Here is a 17,132-nt window from a genome sequence, read left to right as displayed (position 1 = left end):
TTCGGATGATGGTTCAATGCTTTGCTGCTTCAGTGAAGATAATTTCATTAGTATTTTCTTTCTTTCTCTTAATGTGTAAACTTGAAATAAAATAATAGATAGGTACACCATAGAACTATAATTTTAGTTTCAGTTTTGGGGTCTATCAAACTAAATAATTATCAATTTCATGCTTCCTAACACAACTATTACTTACAGTCCCATACACTTCTGAAATATTTTTTTGTAAAAATGATCTTCTGTAACAGAAGGCAGACCAATTGAACTATTTACTAAATACAATATATATTTAATTCAAATATTACATACTGTACATAATGAAAGCATTAATCATTTTATCTGGAGGTAAGAGTCTCTAAATAATCCTATTACAGTACCCTATTTTAAATATTTGAGATATTTGTTGAAAGTTTCTCCAAAAAATAAGTTTAATGGCAGAAGATGATTGAATATAATTTCCTATCATCTTAGCTTACATTTCCTTGAAAATTAGTTCATTTAGGCTCTAGTGACATGTTTATATTTATTTAATTTTAATTGAATTAAATGATAGAGTATGTTCAAACACATTAGTATATTATAAATTTATATTAACACCCACTGAATAGCTCATGCTGGCAAGCAATTGTTGCAGAAATTCAAAATTCCTATTAGCTTCTGAAAACAAATCTTTTTGAAAGTGGCAGACATCTTAACAATGATCTTCAGTTCTCGCATCGCCATCACAGCTAGCACTTTGTAAGTTGATATTCTCCTTGCTAAACTGACCAAAGTCAATATATACTCCAATTATAGCTGGATGAACCTGACAGCTGCTGTCTTTTTCCTGAAGGGTGTCTGGCTCATTGAGTAGCCCAGACAGACAGATGCCAGATCTTCATTAATCTGAGTTGCCTTTTTATTGTTTAGAAGAAGTGGTGTTTGTCTGCTGGATCATCCAAAATGTTGTATACTTGCTTATAGAGAGTACCTTTTTAAAATTCTGACTTACATTTCCTTTCCTCTAGGATTTTGAAAACTTAGTCAGTAGCCAAAATTTTTTACTATGTCTTTTGTTAAATTGTTTTCTTGCTGGGTTCTAATCCTTAAATCAGTGAATTGTACTTACATCACACATTTTATTTCAAAAATATTTTCAGATATTTTTACCTTGAAATAATACTTGAAGTTCAAGTTGAAAAGATGATATTGTTATAATCACTTAACCAGTAAAACAATTAAAACGCTATACTCCGAAATTAATGATTTGCCATTAATTAACTACCTGGTTATTGGTGAAATTTTTCTTGATGATATATTGCTTTTCAAACACCCATGCAATTATTTTCAAAATGAAATCCTGGCTCTCTGAGAATAAGAGATGATTTATTTTGCACATAGCATAATTTACATGTATTTTTATCTTCTTAAGGTAGCCATATTAGCTAGGATTAGTGAAAAAAAAGCTTCCTAATTGATCCCCTTCTGAATATTTTAGCACTTATATACACAAATACAAAATCATATATATTTCTCTGTATTGCAAGGGTTGGTTTTATATGTTTGCCTTAGTTATGTGGCAAGGAATAGACATGATTTTTTTCTTAAAGCCCCATTACATGAAATACAAATCTGAGCAAATGAAGACTTCCAGTATGCACATAGAACCATATGCTCACATGTACACATGTACATATACACATGCCTGTGCACTGATATTTTAATCAACTATGAGCTTTGAGGATAGGGGTGCAGCTTAGTGGTAAAGCACGGGCTTAGCATGCAAGAGAAACTGGGTTCAATTTGTAGTGCATACACATACACACAAATTTTGAGATTTTTATTTTTTAGAATTACTAAAATCCAAAATGGAATACAGAATAATTATTAGTGATCGTTTGGAAATTGAAGTTTTGGGGAAATTTTACAGAGTCATTCCAACTATCTGAAAGTTAATTGGTACAGATTTGTGCTTTCCAACATGGTAGCCACTAGACACAAGAGGTTGCTTAGATTTAGATTAATGAAAATTAAATACATTTAGAAATTCATTTCCTGAGTGGCATTAACTACATTTCAGTTGTTCTAGAGTCACTTGTGTACAGTATCTATCCCTTGAGGCACCTGGATGACAGTTGTTCTAGGGTCACTTATGTTACAGTCACTATCCCCCGAGGCACCTGGATGACAGGGCAGAGGGCAGCTACCTGAAAATTTAGGATATTCTTATAAAACAGAAAAGGAGATGATTGATGAAAGCTGAATATGTGAACAATGATGTCCACTATAGGAAAATGAAGACTTTTTATTTTATTTTACAACTTTCATATATTTATTAAAACTTCCTTTGAAATGTGACAATTTGGGAGTTAGTGTTCTCACCCACTTGCCCCCAAAACACCCAAACATAAAACTATATAGCAGAAACCTCTCTGTGTTTAATTATACAAAGTTCTGACATTTGAGTGGGTAGAAAAATGTGAGGCAAATGACAAGGGTTGTGCTACCACAGAAGATAATTAAAATATAATATAAAAAGAAGATTTTCTAATCTGAGGAGAAGGTTAGAGAAAGAAATCCAAATTGACATATTTAAGAACGATGCTCTGTCCCCAGACAGATCTTAAACAATTTTCCCAACCATAATCTAATTTGTGTCTTCTAGAATTTAAAATATATATGTGAGATTTTAAGCAAGTTCCCAGAGATGGTCAGTGGCAGAGCCAAAACACAAAGCAAATGAACTCTAAAGTTCATTCCAGATCCTCTCACAAGAGCCAGTATATTTGAGCCAAAGCCTATATGCCACTTTTTCTATTAAATCACATGTCAGCATAAACTGAAGAGAAAGACATCATGAACAGGGCACTATGCTAAGTACCAGTTGATAAGGAAAGATGCACACTTGCAGATGCACATTTAAAGATGATGTATATGATGAGAAAACATATACATCAGTGCATGGAAACACAGACTAAATACTTTGTCAGTAATTCTTACAAGGAGCTCCACCAGAGTGCAGAGATGGGGAGAGAAGAGGAGAAGCCAGGAACTACAATCAGTCCTAAAACAAACTAAAGAAAAGGAAAGAACATGATGGAACTGGTGAATGCTGACCAAGTTGGTAGCTTTAGGAAGACAGATAGATAGATGATACATAGATAGGATCTTGATTCTTCACTTATAAAATACTTTGTACATTATAAAATTCTTTCACATTTGTAAGTTGTAATAGCTACCATATACTACATGAAATGATCTACATGTATTATCAATCTTCATTGTAACTGAGGCTCAGATGGTCATGATGTGACCATCGTCAGACACTGGAAGAGTAGGGACAGAACTCAAAGCCAGATCTGCGGATGCTATCACTGTTCCCATCTTGCTACATTGTGATAACTCTTTTTATTTTTTTTACTTTCAAATGAATATTTAGAGGTAGACAGAGTAGGAAACTAGGTTAAGAGTTACACAGGAGGAAGATGGATATTTTTGAAAGAATGCATTCAATAAAATTCTATGTGTATGAAATGGGGAAAAACTGTTTTTACTTCTGTAAATCATGTGCAATAACAGACTATACATTCATAAGTGACAAGGATGTCAAGAAAGCAACCCTGATCCTCCATGGGAATTCCAGAGTCCTTTCAAGAAAGTGTAAAGGACATGGTGTTTTATGTTTACATTTGCCTGTGGTTGCTCTTCTACATAATATGAGCGAATTGTCCATATGAATGGATTGACTACCCCAAAAGAGTACAGGAGGAATTATGATTCCAGAGGCATAATTTTGATGTTAAAATATAAGAAACAAGCGGAGAATACTCAGAGGAATAAGTGCTTAAATATGACTTAGGTCACCTAGGCTAGCCAGTCAACTCATCAATAGACAAAGAGCAAGTGTTTGACTATTTGGAGAAAGATATTTGCTATAACCCCCATTTTCTCCATTGAGATGTGGTGGTGGCATACATCGCTTTAGTGTTGTTCATATGTCTTCTATATACGTGTCCTGGAGTGCCCACATACCTGCAAATATGAGAAAAACCGAGGGAAGATGCTAACACGAACCTCTTCAGAATACAGTTCTTCTGGCTTGACTTGAGAAATTGATAGTTCTTTCTCCCAAATCCAAAACTACCAAACAATCCTTGCAAAAGAGTTGAAATTAGCAAATAGAAATAACACTGGTTCAACCCAACATCAGCTGTTCAAAGACAAGAGTAAAGAAAATCAGTCTCCACAAGTAAATACCCTAATGTCAAAATCTGGAAGAATATTATTCTATTATTATTACATTATTAATAATATTATTAATATTATTCTAAGTATTATTTTAAACATGTATATTGTTTCTGTAATTAAAAATCATTTAACTCAATGAAAACAAAAAGAAAATACATAAAAATGACAACCGATAATATTTATTACATAGTTTCAGAATAATTGGGTATATATTTATATATTTTTTTAAATTGAATACTACTGACTAAATATACATCAACTGCCATCTTGTGCAACACTGTATTGCGATTGCATTTCCATGTTAATAATTATTGCTTTATACAATAATTTACAAAAACTGGGAAAAAAAGGCTCCCCTCTTTAAATGTAAGTTTGGGAAGCACTGGAGTCAACTATAATCACCAAAATGAAAGGAAAAAGTTCATTTGTCACAGACATTAAGAAAAATACCATTTGAATAATGAGAAAAAAATTTATAATAGAAAGGACAAAAATGAAGTCTCCATTAGAAAAGAGGAGTCTAAATGCCTTTGTATTTACAAACTAAACTTTTAAATTTTTATCAGTAGCCTGGTTAAAATCTTTTAAATGTGATGACAAACATATTTTTTTAACCCTTCCAAGGCAATTTGACTTCCAAGATACTTGAATTCAAGAGCATTTGCAAAATCAGTTTTCTTTTAAAATGAGAAGTTCCAAGCTATGTTAGTATTATGAGATCAAATATAAATACTGAAGTCACACTTTTTTTTCTCTCTCCCCTGGTCTCCTGTGTGCCTTATTTTCTAAATGAACGGTTTTCAGTAAACTGCTGCTTACTGATATATCTCCAAAAGCTAAAGGAATTTTAATAAAAATCAAATGACCACAAAATTTTTTTGTTTTAGATCCTCAATATATTTCTAAGGTTCTTTAAGGTACAAATATCTGTTATCCTGCCTGCCCAAAATGGGTAAAATGAAACCTTAAAAGACAGATATTTTGTAGCATACCTACAATGCCATGACATAATCTTTGTCTACCTTGTCAGTTTACTCAGACTTTTTGTGGGAACAGCTAAAGCTTTCCTACCCTTTATATTAGTAAGAATTTTGTTTGCATTGTTTAAAATCCAATGACATTCATATGTCAAATAAAACAAAAAAACTTCAAGAAAAATGTTGTGCTAATGGCTTATTTGGGGCTATCTCCCTAGAATGCTCTGAATCTGGGTTTCTTTAATGCAAAGCTTTGAGAAGGAATGTCTCACAATTGGCACAATGTATCTTGCACATAATGGAAATTCAATATTAATTATGTTGATTTGACTTGAGATGTCATTTGCAAATCTTGGAAATTTTACTTTTGACACATTAGAAAACACATCAAAAGAAAGAGAGGGATGGGGAGAAACAGGGAAAAAATAAGTTCTGTTAAATGACTTCTTAACACCTCGCACAAGACTATTGGAATTCTCTGTGGTACACTGAGTTCTCCAATGGCTGCATTAGAGCCAATTGATTTCTCAATTGCTTGTAGAATAAAAGCCAAATTTCTAAGCCTTTCATGCAATCCATCCAGAATCTCAATAACTTCTGAGCATCCCACTTCATTTCCCCATTTTATTACCTTGTTTGAAGTCGAATTGTACAACTCCCAACTCTCCATATACACCCCATGTTTTCCTATCTATGTCTCTAGTCATTCTGCTGCCTCTAACTTGAATACCCTTCCCTGTTCCATCATTTCAGTGTTGGACATACTCTACCAGATAGCCTTCCTTGATCTTCAACCTGAGGAGTCTTGTTTCTTTCTGTTATGAAATAACACATTTATAGATGCTCTTTTCATTGAATTTATTTTCTGGCTTATGTTATATTTATATGCATGACTCACCTTTGAGGAAAGGTAAAATATGTGTATAAATACCAGTGAATGAATACATCCAAACACTTCAAAAAGCCAGAAATATCATATTTAAATTATTTTAATCTATCCTTCCAATAGATTTAACACTGTAAGTAAACAGAAACACACAAAGCGAAAGGCCTACTGAGCTAGTCCATGGATCAATATCCACAATTTCCTGTAACAATTATTTCATTGACCAAAGTAGGCAAGAAGGGAGGGAAATGCCCTTTAATAAAATCTGCAAAGATTCTATCTGTTCAAAGCCTGTGTTGGGAACTCACTGCCAAGTTCCTTTTGGATTCTGTCAGCAGGCTTTCAACCATTTTAATTTAAATGAATCATCTGAAAAATCTATGGCATTTAATACACCCACTTCGCAAGGATATGAAATTCAGTTTTACTTTATGTCATTTAGTTGATGTTGCCAGATAATGTCAAACATGTTCTGATTAATAGCTGTTTCAAGTTTCATAGAAATAACCAAACAAAAGTTGGATAAATTATTTTTACAGAGATGTTTGGTGTAAGTGCAGAACTAGATTCTATAGGTAATAGTTGTAGACCCTCCTTGGGACTGCTTAACTATCATAGACTGCAAAACGCATTCTGAAGTTTAAGTGAGAACACTATTGCAGCAAAATATATATTTGTGATTCTCTGGCTCATAGGCAGGCATAAGAAATATTTGTTCTTTCTCTTAAAGGTTGGAGGCATCTGAGAAAGCAGAAAATTCTAAATAAAAAAATCACAACACCATATCTTTTTGAACACAGAGATTGCCAACAGAAAAATCTAACTTAATTCTGTGGAAACTATGAAAAGTAATCAGATGCTGAGAAATCTCCACATCTTATTTTATGAAATGCTGTTTCTTCTATCCATTGATGTGGGTATAACATAATGTTAAAAACAAATGGACAGTGAATATGTGTGATTTCAATGGCTTTTAAAATATTTTATGAAATCCTGGAAAAGTCACAGTGTGGAAAATTTCATTTGTATCTTTTTTTTTAACTTTGAAAATTTTCCTTTCTCAATAGGATAAGTGGGAAGACTTAATACTGAAGTCTGATATATTTGGGATTAAATACCACCAGTGCTCCTCACTACATCATGTGAACTTGAACTACTCACATCAACTTTGGTTCTACCTGTCTCACAGAATTTTAAGGAAGGTAAAGAAATATATATAAGACTACAGATTTATTTTAGGGGTAAAGCACTTGCCTAGCATGTACAAATCCCTGGGCTTGATCCTCAGTGCTACACAAGGAAGGAAGAAAGGATTGGAGGGAGAGAGGGAGGAAAGAGGGAAAGGGAAAGAAGGAAGAAACATGGGAAGAACTTGCTGATACTTGACAAATAGCACCAATAACACAGGAGTCCTTTTTCATAAAATATGGTCTTTACTTGCATATGAAGTGCTAATTCTTAGAACTTGTAAAATAATGCTGGCATTTGGAGAAAGCAGGGATACTGTTAAACTGCATGAGGGATTTATTCAGATGATAACCAAGTATTCTTGGTGAGATGATGGGCTCCTTGAAAACTCCTTGAAATCTCAAGATTTCAGGGAGATTCTACCCCTGTCGGAAACACACAGACTTTATAAGAAATATAAGAACATTTGCATTTATGCCACCACTGAAAGGACCCATAGAGTCTATTAAATATAAAAATGAAATAATTTAATATTTCTAAAATCTGTGATTGGGCAGCAAAATATTCACATTGTGTTTGAAATAAAATTATAAGGTACTAGAAGTAAAGTTCCAAAGACAATAAAGTACAAGCCACAAGTGTATGCAAGAAATCAAGTTGGATAACTGAAAAAAAAAAGTAAGTGACCATTTTAAACTGAAACTTTTAAAATTAACTATTCAGGATTGATTTTAGAGTAATAAAGCAACGATCTCATTATCAGAAAAGGTAAGGAAGGAGTAAAAAATGTTTTGTGGTTTTTTTTTTTTTTTTTTAAATCCAAAATTTTTTTTTCCAAAATTTCTACTACTTGGAGGATTTATTTGGTAATTTGGTATGAATTCCCATGCCCCAAAATAGCAGTGCTATTTCCCTCTGAATTAGGCTGAATGCAAGTACACATCTAATCTGGAAAGTGTGAGGATACTTCCAGAGCTTTTCAAGATAACCCTGAAGGAAACTGCTTAGTCTGACTAGTTTGGATTTATGCAAAACTGGTCTTTGTTGGATATAGCTCTTTGAATTGCTTCTTTTCCTTAATTGGAAATTGCCATCTTCAAGGACCCTTTACAGTCTTTTCTTCTCTCCTCTAGTTTCTCAGCTACTTCATCCTTATCCATCATTCATAATGTGCACAGGTTGCTACTACAAGAGCAAGTTTGGATTTGTAGCCAAAGAAATATATAAATTTTATTAGCTTACTCTACGTTTCTGATAACATGCTATTGAGAAGTATAAATAATCTTATATTCTTTAGAGCTTCAAATTCCTTATAAGCTGAATTACACTAAAATATGCTCAATACCAAAATATATCATTGACAGATTCAGATATTAACAGAATACGCACCTATGATCAAGAAAGAGATTGTCAAATTCTTTTTTCCTTTACTTTATTGAAGTAAAATTATATGAAATAAAAATAATTCTTCTAAATGTCAATTTGGTGAGTTTTAACAATTGTATACATGTTGTCTCAGGTATATGTAACTCATTTTTTTTCTGAATAGTATTCCATTATATGGATACAACACAAAGTATGTATCCATTAATTATTTGATGAGTATTGAGTTTGTTTCCAGGCATTAGTTAAAACTTCCATGAAAGTTTGAAAACAGGCCTTTGTGTGGAACTGTTTGTATTCCTTTTGGTTGAATACATAGAATTATATTCTCTAGATAAAATGGTAAGTGTGCTTATCTTCATTAAAAACTGCTAAAGATATTTTCAAAATGACTGTTGTCATTTTGCAACATATGAGATTTCCAGTTGTACCACAACTTCAATCTCACTTATTACTATCCATCTTTTTTATTTTAGTTATTCTAGCAGGACTATGGTGGTATCTAAATATAAGTTTTAGTTTGCTTTTCCCTAGTAACTAATGATATTAAGAATCTTTTCATACACCTATTTACATTAGTACAGCTTCAGTAAAATAGCTGTTTTAAAACATTTGCCCATGTTTTAAGCTGGGTTGTTTACATTATTATTATTTTAAAAATTCTTTATAAACTCTGTGAACTTTGTCATTTTGGGGTTCTGGTTTCACTGAATATTGTAATATATATTTCACTCAGTACTCATCCAAGTACTACACAGAACAAATTAGATAAGAACTCTCCCACTCCAGGTTAAAGTCCATAAGAGTTGCATCCACCACCTGAAGGTTAATTCACATAGAGACTATATCTCTAAATGTTTTACTTTCAAATCAGTGTACCACTAAAAAATCAAATTGCATAAGGCTTTATGGCCCACATGGCAAATTTCATGAATACCATTATGTTTAATACTCTATCTTAAGGACAGAGTAACTCCCAAGCAGCATACTCTGAAATCAATGTGTACATATCAATGGTGATACAATTCTGTCATTCCTAGGTGGTGTCTTATCCTTGAGAATAAAATTGCTTACAATGCATACTAAAGGCAATTTTTAAAAATTCTCAGCCTTACTTCACCAAATTTAAACATCTGAAGATTTAATAAACCTTTCTAATTCCAGTTTGTCTTTTCATGTCCACACTCACTAACTGGATTTCTTGATGTGTTAATATGTATTTAAACATTTCATTGCATATGTTCAGGCATCTGGTTTTTGCTTGTTCATAGTGTCTCCCCCAAATTAAGAATTACCCTATGTTCTATCTAAAGTACATTGCTCAGTATTTAGGTTTATGTCATTCTGGCTTCTTTTAGGACACAGATTTCCCACTTAACATGGATAATAAAGGAACTATTTGCCCAAATGTAGACAAACATAAGGAAAATCAGTAAGCCATGAGGGCTGATGTTACACATTAAAAAGGGGGGAGAGAAAAGATGCTTGAATCTCAAGAGAACAATCATAGCTATAGGAGCAGCAGTATGCTATAGACAGTAACAAGCAACCCTGTGAAGTTAGGATAAGAAAATATAGGAAGGAAACATACCCATCTTTCTCTCCTCCAGCATTCCATTTTCCAGATGGTGATTCCCACTGTAAAATATCAACAGGAAGCCAAAGATCAATAGATCTTATTCATGTACTTCATGAAAGTCAATCTTCCAGGACACTGAACATGAACATGGACAGTGAATTTGGGTGGGTCCAAGAAACTATCCAATAAGAGCAGATACTCAATAAATGAACTTTAATCCCTGCATAGTCATTCCAACAGATCTCTGGATCTATATAGAAAATAAACTATAAAATAATAACTATAAATGTTCCCATGAAAAGGAAAAGAAAATAATAATTTTCTTAAGTCAGGTATTCAACAAGATACTTATGTTTGGAATCACAGCCATTCTATATAGCAGAAATTGAACATGTATTTAAAGGGTTTTTTCATAACTAATAAAATATTACATTAAATTTTTAAAGTTTGGGGACATGAAGGAAGAAGAATGAAGGGAAGTAACTTTGCCTGAAATTTGTTTTCTTACTATTATGGTTTGAATCCAGAAAGTCCCCCAAAGACTTGTGTGGAAGGCTTGATCCCCAATGCATCAATGTCTAGAGGTGGAGCTTTGGGGGAGAAATTCGATTATGGGTTAATCCACTGAAGAGTCACAATCTGATGGCATTGTGGACAGATGGTAAGAAACGTTAGGAGGTGGCACCCACATTGAGTAAATATGTCACTGGGGCCATGCCCTGGAAGGATATTTCTTGTCTCCAGCCCTTCCTGTATGCTCCTACCTCACCCCCCACCATGGACCCCTGCCTGGAGGCCCTAAACACAAAGCTTTCTTCCTGCCCTCCCTCAAGGGCATGTTTCTGCCTTGGAACCAGTTGACCATAAACTGAAACCTCTGAAACAGCGAACCAAAATAAATCTTCCTTCTTGTTTCTCTCAGGTATTTGTCACAGTAATGAAAATCTAACTGACACACTTACCTATCAACATCTGGTAAATAAATCGCTGTTGCCATTCTTGAATCATCTATTACTGCACTAAAAGCTACATAAATATTCTTTTTAACATTTCCTATTTCATTAAAAATGTTAACTAATCAGGATCTCTTTCCATTATGAAGTCTAAGAAAAATGTTTATAGCAATTAGTCTACATAAAAATTAGAAAGATCCCAAATAAACAACATGATTCATCTTAACATCCAAAAAAAAGAAGAAAAGAAAAAACCAATTCCAAAACCAGTAAAAGAAAGGAAATAATTAAGATTAGAGCTGAAATTAATGAAATATAAAATCAAAAAACAATACCAAGAGTTAATAAAACAGAGTTGGTCCTTTGTAAAGATAATCAAAATTGACAACCCTTAGCCCAACTACCCAAAAGAAAAAGAAAGACGACTCAAATTAATAAAATTAGAGATGAAAAATGAGATTATTACCACATACATCTCTATGTCAAGAGGATCATTAGGAGGAGATCCAACATGGCGGCCGGCAAGGAAGCAACACTTTCAGTATCTCCACATTAACCGGATCAGAAACACCCATTAAAACAGCTACATTCTACCTACTGAGGAACTTCTAGCAAAATTCCGCTGAAAGGAGACCTGCCAGGAATTAGTAAGTTATATTAGAGGTGACAGTTGGCACCAGACAAGTGAATCTTGGCCGGCCACGCGGGCGCAGAGGTCCAATCCCGCAGCCACCGCCCAACCGGCTCTGCAAGTGGCCCCCGGCGGCCCGGGGCAGCGAGAAGGGTCCCCGCCTAGCCCGGCAGACGGCCCCCCGCCATCCCGGCTCTCCTGGCAGCCCCGCTCGCTCTCTGATCGGCCACCCCGCCCGCCCAGCTCTTAGCCACGAGGCCGCTGCCTACCGGGTTCTACAAGCGGCCCCCGGCTGCCGGCGCAGCGAGAAGGGTCCCCGCCTGGCCCTCCCGGCTCTGCAAACGGCCCCGCCCACCCGGCAAACGGCCCCCCCCGCCCTCCCCTCGCCCTCTGGGCTCTGCTGGCGCCCTGCCCGCGGGCAGCGCCGGCCCGGCTCTGCAGGCGGCCCCCAGCTGCCCCGCAGCGAGAAGGGTCCCCACCATGACGGCCTGTGCCCTCCCAGCTCTGCTAACGGCCCCGCCCACCCAGCAAACGGCTCCCCCCCGAGAGGACGTGAAGGAAATCTAACCAAGCCTTTATGAAATAGCGAACTGGGAACTAAAACCAGAGATTGTGTCAGACCAGAGACAAGCCAGTTCCACCCCTCCCTTCGGACACTCCAGCAAGGAGGCAGGGGCCCGCCATAGCAGAGAGGGGAAGTCACCAAAGTTCGGCCAAAGAGATTCCTTCCCAGCGGAATCTACTTTAGCAGGTGTGTGACTCCCAACCGCATCAGATACAAACAACCGGGAAACTTCAAAATCTCTCCGTGGGTGTGACCGTAAGGGCCAAAGGACTCTCGACCCCCAACTCCCAATACTGCCAGTGACGTGGGCGTGACTGTAGGGGCGGAGGGAAGCAGAGAAGACTCCCCACCCCCAACTCCCCCAATCGCCAACTGAGAGGGCGTGACGGTAGGGGCGGAGGGAAACAGAGGACACTCCAGACCCCCAACTCCTCCTACCGCCAGCAGAGTGGTTGTGATTGTAGGGGCTGAGGGAAGCAGAGGGGATCCTCGACCCCCAACTCCCATTACCACCAGTGGCGACACCAATGGTCTTAGCCGCCAGACTCCGAAGGTGTGCCCACCAAAGGGGTCTGGAAAAATTAAACTATTGACTCCCAGAACACAGCTCCACAGCACTGGGGCTTAGATGAATGACAGAGAGAGTGCTCAGTCATTAGGGAAATAGAGCACCCAGAGGGGCTGAAAGTGTAACCAAATCCTTGGAGAACCTCCTCCGGTGCACAGGACCTGGCTGGCTGGCAGGAGGAAGGGGAGGAGGGGCCGTAGAAGTGAAACGGCTCTGGACCAACAGGATTGAAAGACTCCCGGGAGCCGCCTTACAGGGATTGCTGTTGACACATTGAGGGCAAATCTCAGCCCGGAGGGCACAGCTTTGCCTACGGGAAGAGAAGAAAATGGATCTCTAAGACCTAATTTTATTTCTTATTTTATTTTATTTTTTCTCTCCCTTTTTCCCTCTTTCTCTCCCCTTCCAAGTTTTATTGTTCTTTCCATTCTCCTCTATGCTATCTAACTCCCCCTCCTTCTTTCTTTTCAAGAGCACCTTCCTTCCCCTTCCCCCCAACTTTCATCCGAAGCATTACGTCCTCCATTTCATGTAACTGTCTAAATGCAAACAGGTGAATGTTTCGAGGCCATCTATAGTGCTCCTAAATACCTAGCTACTACCAACACCCTGATCCAATTGATGGTTAGCATCCCCCTTCAGTAGAGCAATCTTCTAAAGTAGCCAAGACATACTAACCCTTATACCTTCATAGCACCTAACCTAAAGTCCTAAGAACAAAAAACAAATCACTATATGCATACAAAATCCGGAAGCCCTTTATAAATTGAATGAATCAGCTCTAAAGTACAATAAAGCCCAACATCTACAGGCATAATCTCCCACCACAAAGGAGAGACAACAGATATAAACAAAGCCAAAACAAATGTATAGGAGAAAGCAGTTACAAAGCAGTCAAACAGAGCTGGAAAGTAACATGAACAACATGAAAAAACCAGGGAAAAAAGGAGTACAGATAATGCAGGACAACTTAAATCTACAGGAGGACCTAGAAGCATCAGAAACATGGACAGGGAAAGAAATCAAGGCATACCTAACTCAGATGGAACGGAATTTTAGAGAAGACATGAGACAGCAAATCCAAGAATTGAAAGTATATTTTGAAAACCAACTAAACAAACAAATTCAAACTGCAAAGAACGAGCTTTACCAGGAGATAGAGATCTTAAAAAAAAACCAAACAGTGATTTTAGAAATGCAAGAAACCATAAACCAGATTAAAAATGCTAACGAGAATATTACAAATAGACTAGATCAAGTAGAAGTCAGAACATCAGATAATGAAGACAAAGTTTATCAACTTGAAAAGAATATAGTCAATACTGAAAAGATGCTTAAATCTCACGAGCAATCTATCCAAGAGATATGGGATCTCATCAAAAAACCAAATTTGAGAGTCATTGGGATAGAAGAAGGCACAGAGGTTCAAGCCAAAGGAATGGACAACCTATTGAATGAAATAATCCTAGAAAACTTCCCAGAGATGAAAGATGGAATGGATTGCCAAATCCTGGAAGCCTACAGGACCCCAAACATCCAAAACTGTAATAGGCCAACTCCAAGACATACAATTATGAAGATAGCCAACATACAGAACAAGGAGAGAATATTAAAAGCTACGAGGGAAAGGAGGCAGATTACATTCAGGGGTAAACCAATTAGGTTAACGGCTGATTTTTCATCACAGACTTTGAAAGCGAGAAGATCCTGGAACAATGTATTTCAAACGCTGAAAAATAATGGATTCCAACCAAGAATACTGTATCCAGCAAAATTAAGCTTCAGATTTGACAATGAAATTAAAATCTTTCACGATAAACAAAAGCTAAAAGATTTCGCAGCCAGAAAACCAGCACTGCAAAGCATTTTGGGCAAAATTCTACAAGAAGAGGAATGGAAAAACAGTGCCCAAAACCAACAGCGGGAGGTATCTCAGTAAAGGGGGAGGAAAACAACCAAAAAGTAAAAACTAGCCAAACTAAAATAAATAAATAAATAAACATGACTGGAAGTACAAATCATATTTCAATTGTAACCTTAAATGTTAATGGACTAAACTCACCAATCAAGAGACACAGGCTGGTAACCTGGATCAAAAAAACAAATCCAACAATATGCTGCCTTCAGGAGACTCATATGATAGGAAAAGACATACACAGGCTGAAGGTGAAAGGTTGGGAAAAATCATACCACTCACATGGCCCTCGGAAGCAAGCAGGAGTGGCCATACTCATATCGAATAAAATCAACTTCAAACCTAAGTTAATCAAAAGGGATAAAGAAGGATACTATATCCTGTTAAAAGGAACTATTCACCAACAAGACATAACAATTATCAATTTATATGCACCAAATAATGGTGCAGCAACATTCATAAAACAAACTCTCCTCAAGTTCAAGAGTCAAATTGGCCACAACACAATAATTATGGGTGACTTCAACACACCGCTCTCTCCATTAGACAGATCCTCCAGACAAAAGCTGAATAAAGAAACTATAGAACTCAATGACACAATCAATAACCTAGACTTAACCGACATATATAGAATATATCAACCATCATCAAGTGGATACACGTTCTTCTCAGCAGCACATGGATCTTACTCAAAGATAGATCATATATTATGCCATAGGGCAACTCTTAGTAAATATAAAGGAGTGGAGATAATACCATGCACCATATCTGATCATAATGGAATGAAACTGGAAATCAATGAAAAAAGAAGGAAGGAAAAATCCTGCATCACATGGAAAATAAACAATATGTTACTGAATGATCAATGGGTTACAGAAGACATAAAGGAGGAAATCAAAAAATTCTTAGAGATAAACGACAATTCAGACACAACATACCGGAATCTATGGGACACAATGAAAGCAGTTTTAAGAGGGAAATTCATTTCCTGGAGTTCATTCCTCAAAAAAAGAAAAAACCAACAAATAAACGAACTCACACTACATCTCAAAACCCTAGAAAAGGAAGAGCAAAACAACAGCAAATATAGCAGAAGACAAGAAATAATTAAAATCAGAGCGGAAATCAACGAAATTGAAACAAAAAAAAACATTGAAAAAATTGATAAAACTAAAAGTTGGTTCTTTGAAAAAATAAATAAGATCGACAGACCCTTAGCCATGCTAACGAAGAGAAGAAGAGAGAAAACTCAAATCACTAACATACGGGATGAAAAAGGCAATATCACAACAGACACTACAGAAATACAGAAGATAATTAGAAAGTATTTTGAAACCCTATATTCTAATAAAATAGAAGACAGTGAAGACATCGATAAATTTCTTAAGTCATATGAGCTGCCCAGATTGAGTCAGGAAGACACACACAATTTAAACATACCAATAACAAAGGAAGAAATAGAAGAAGCCATCAAAAGACTGCCAACCAAAAAAAGCCCTGGACCAGATGGGTATACAGCGGAGTTTTACAAAACCTTCAAAGAAGAATTAATACCAATACTTTTCAAGCTATTTCAAGAAATAGAAAAAGAAGGAGCTCTTCCAAATTCATTCTATGAAGCCAACATCACCCTGATCCCGAAACCAGACAAAGACACTTCAAAGAAAGAAAACTACAGACCAATATCTCTAATGAACATAGATGCAAAAATTCTCAATAAAATCCTGGCGAATCGAATACAAAAGCATATCAAAAAAATTGTGCACCATGATCAAGTAGGATTCATCCCTGGGATGCAAGGTTGGTTCAATATACGGAAATCAATAAATATTATTCACCACATCAATAGACTTAAAGATAAGAACCATATGATCGTCTCGATAGATGCAGAAAAAGCATTCGACAAAGTACAGCATCCTTTTATGTTCAAAACACTAGAAAAACTGGGGATAACAGGAACTTACCTCAACATTGTAAAAGCTATATATGCTAAGCCTCAGGCTAGCATCATTCTAAATGGAGAAAAACTGAAGGCATTCCCGCTAAAATCTGGAACAAGACAGGGATGCCCTCTCTCACCACTTCTATTTAATTTAGTCCTTGAAATACTAGCCAGAGCAATTAGACAGACAAAAGAAATTAAAGGCATAAAAATAGGAAAAGAAGAACTTAAAATATCACTATTTGCGGACGATATGATCCTATACTTAGAAGACCCAAAAGGGTCTACAAAGAAACTACTAGAACTAATAAATGAATT

Source organism: Marmota monax, unplaced genomic scaffold, assembly GCF_021218885.2.
Source record: "Marmota monax isolate L192 unplaced genomic scaffold, Marmota_monax_Labrador192_F-V1.1 WCK01_AAM20220418_F8-fsc00033, whole genome shotgun sequence".
Taxonomy (NCBI): Eukaryota; Metazoa; Chordata; class Mammalia; order Rodentia; family Sciuridae; genus Marmota; species Marmota monax.
Note: the sequence above shows the minus strand (reverse complement) of the source record.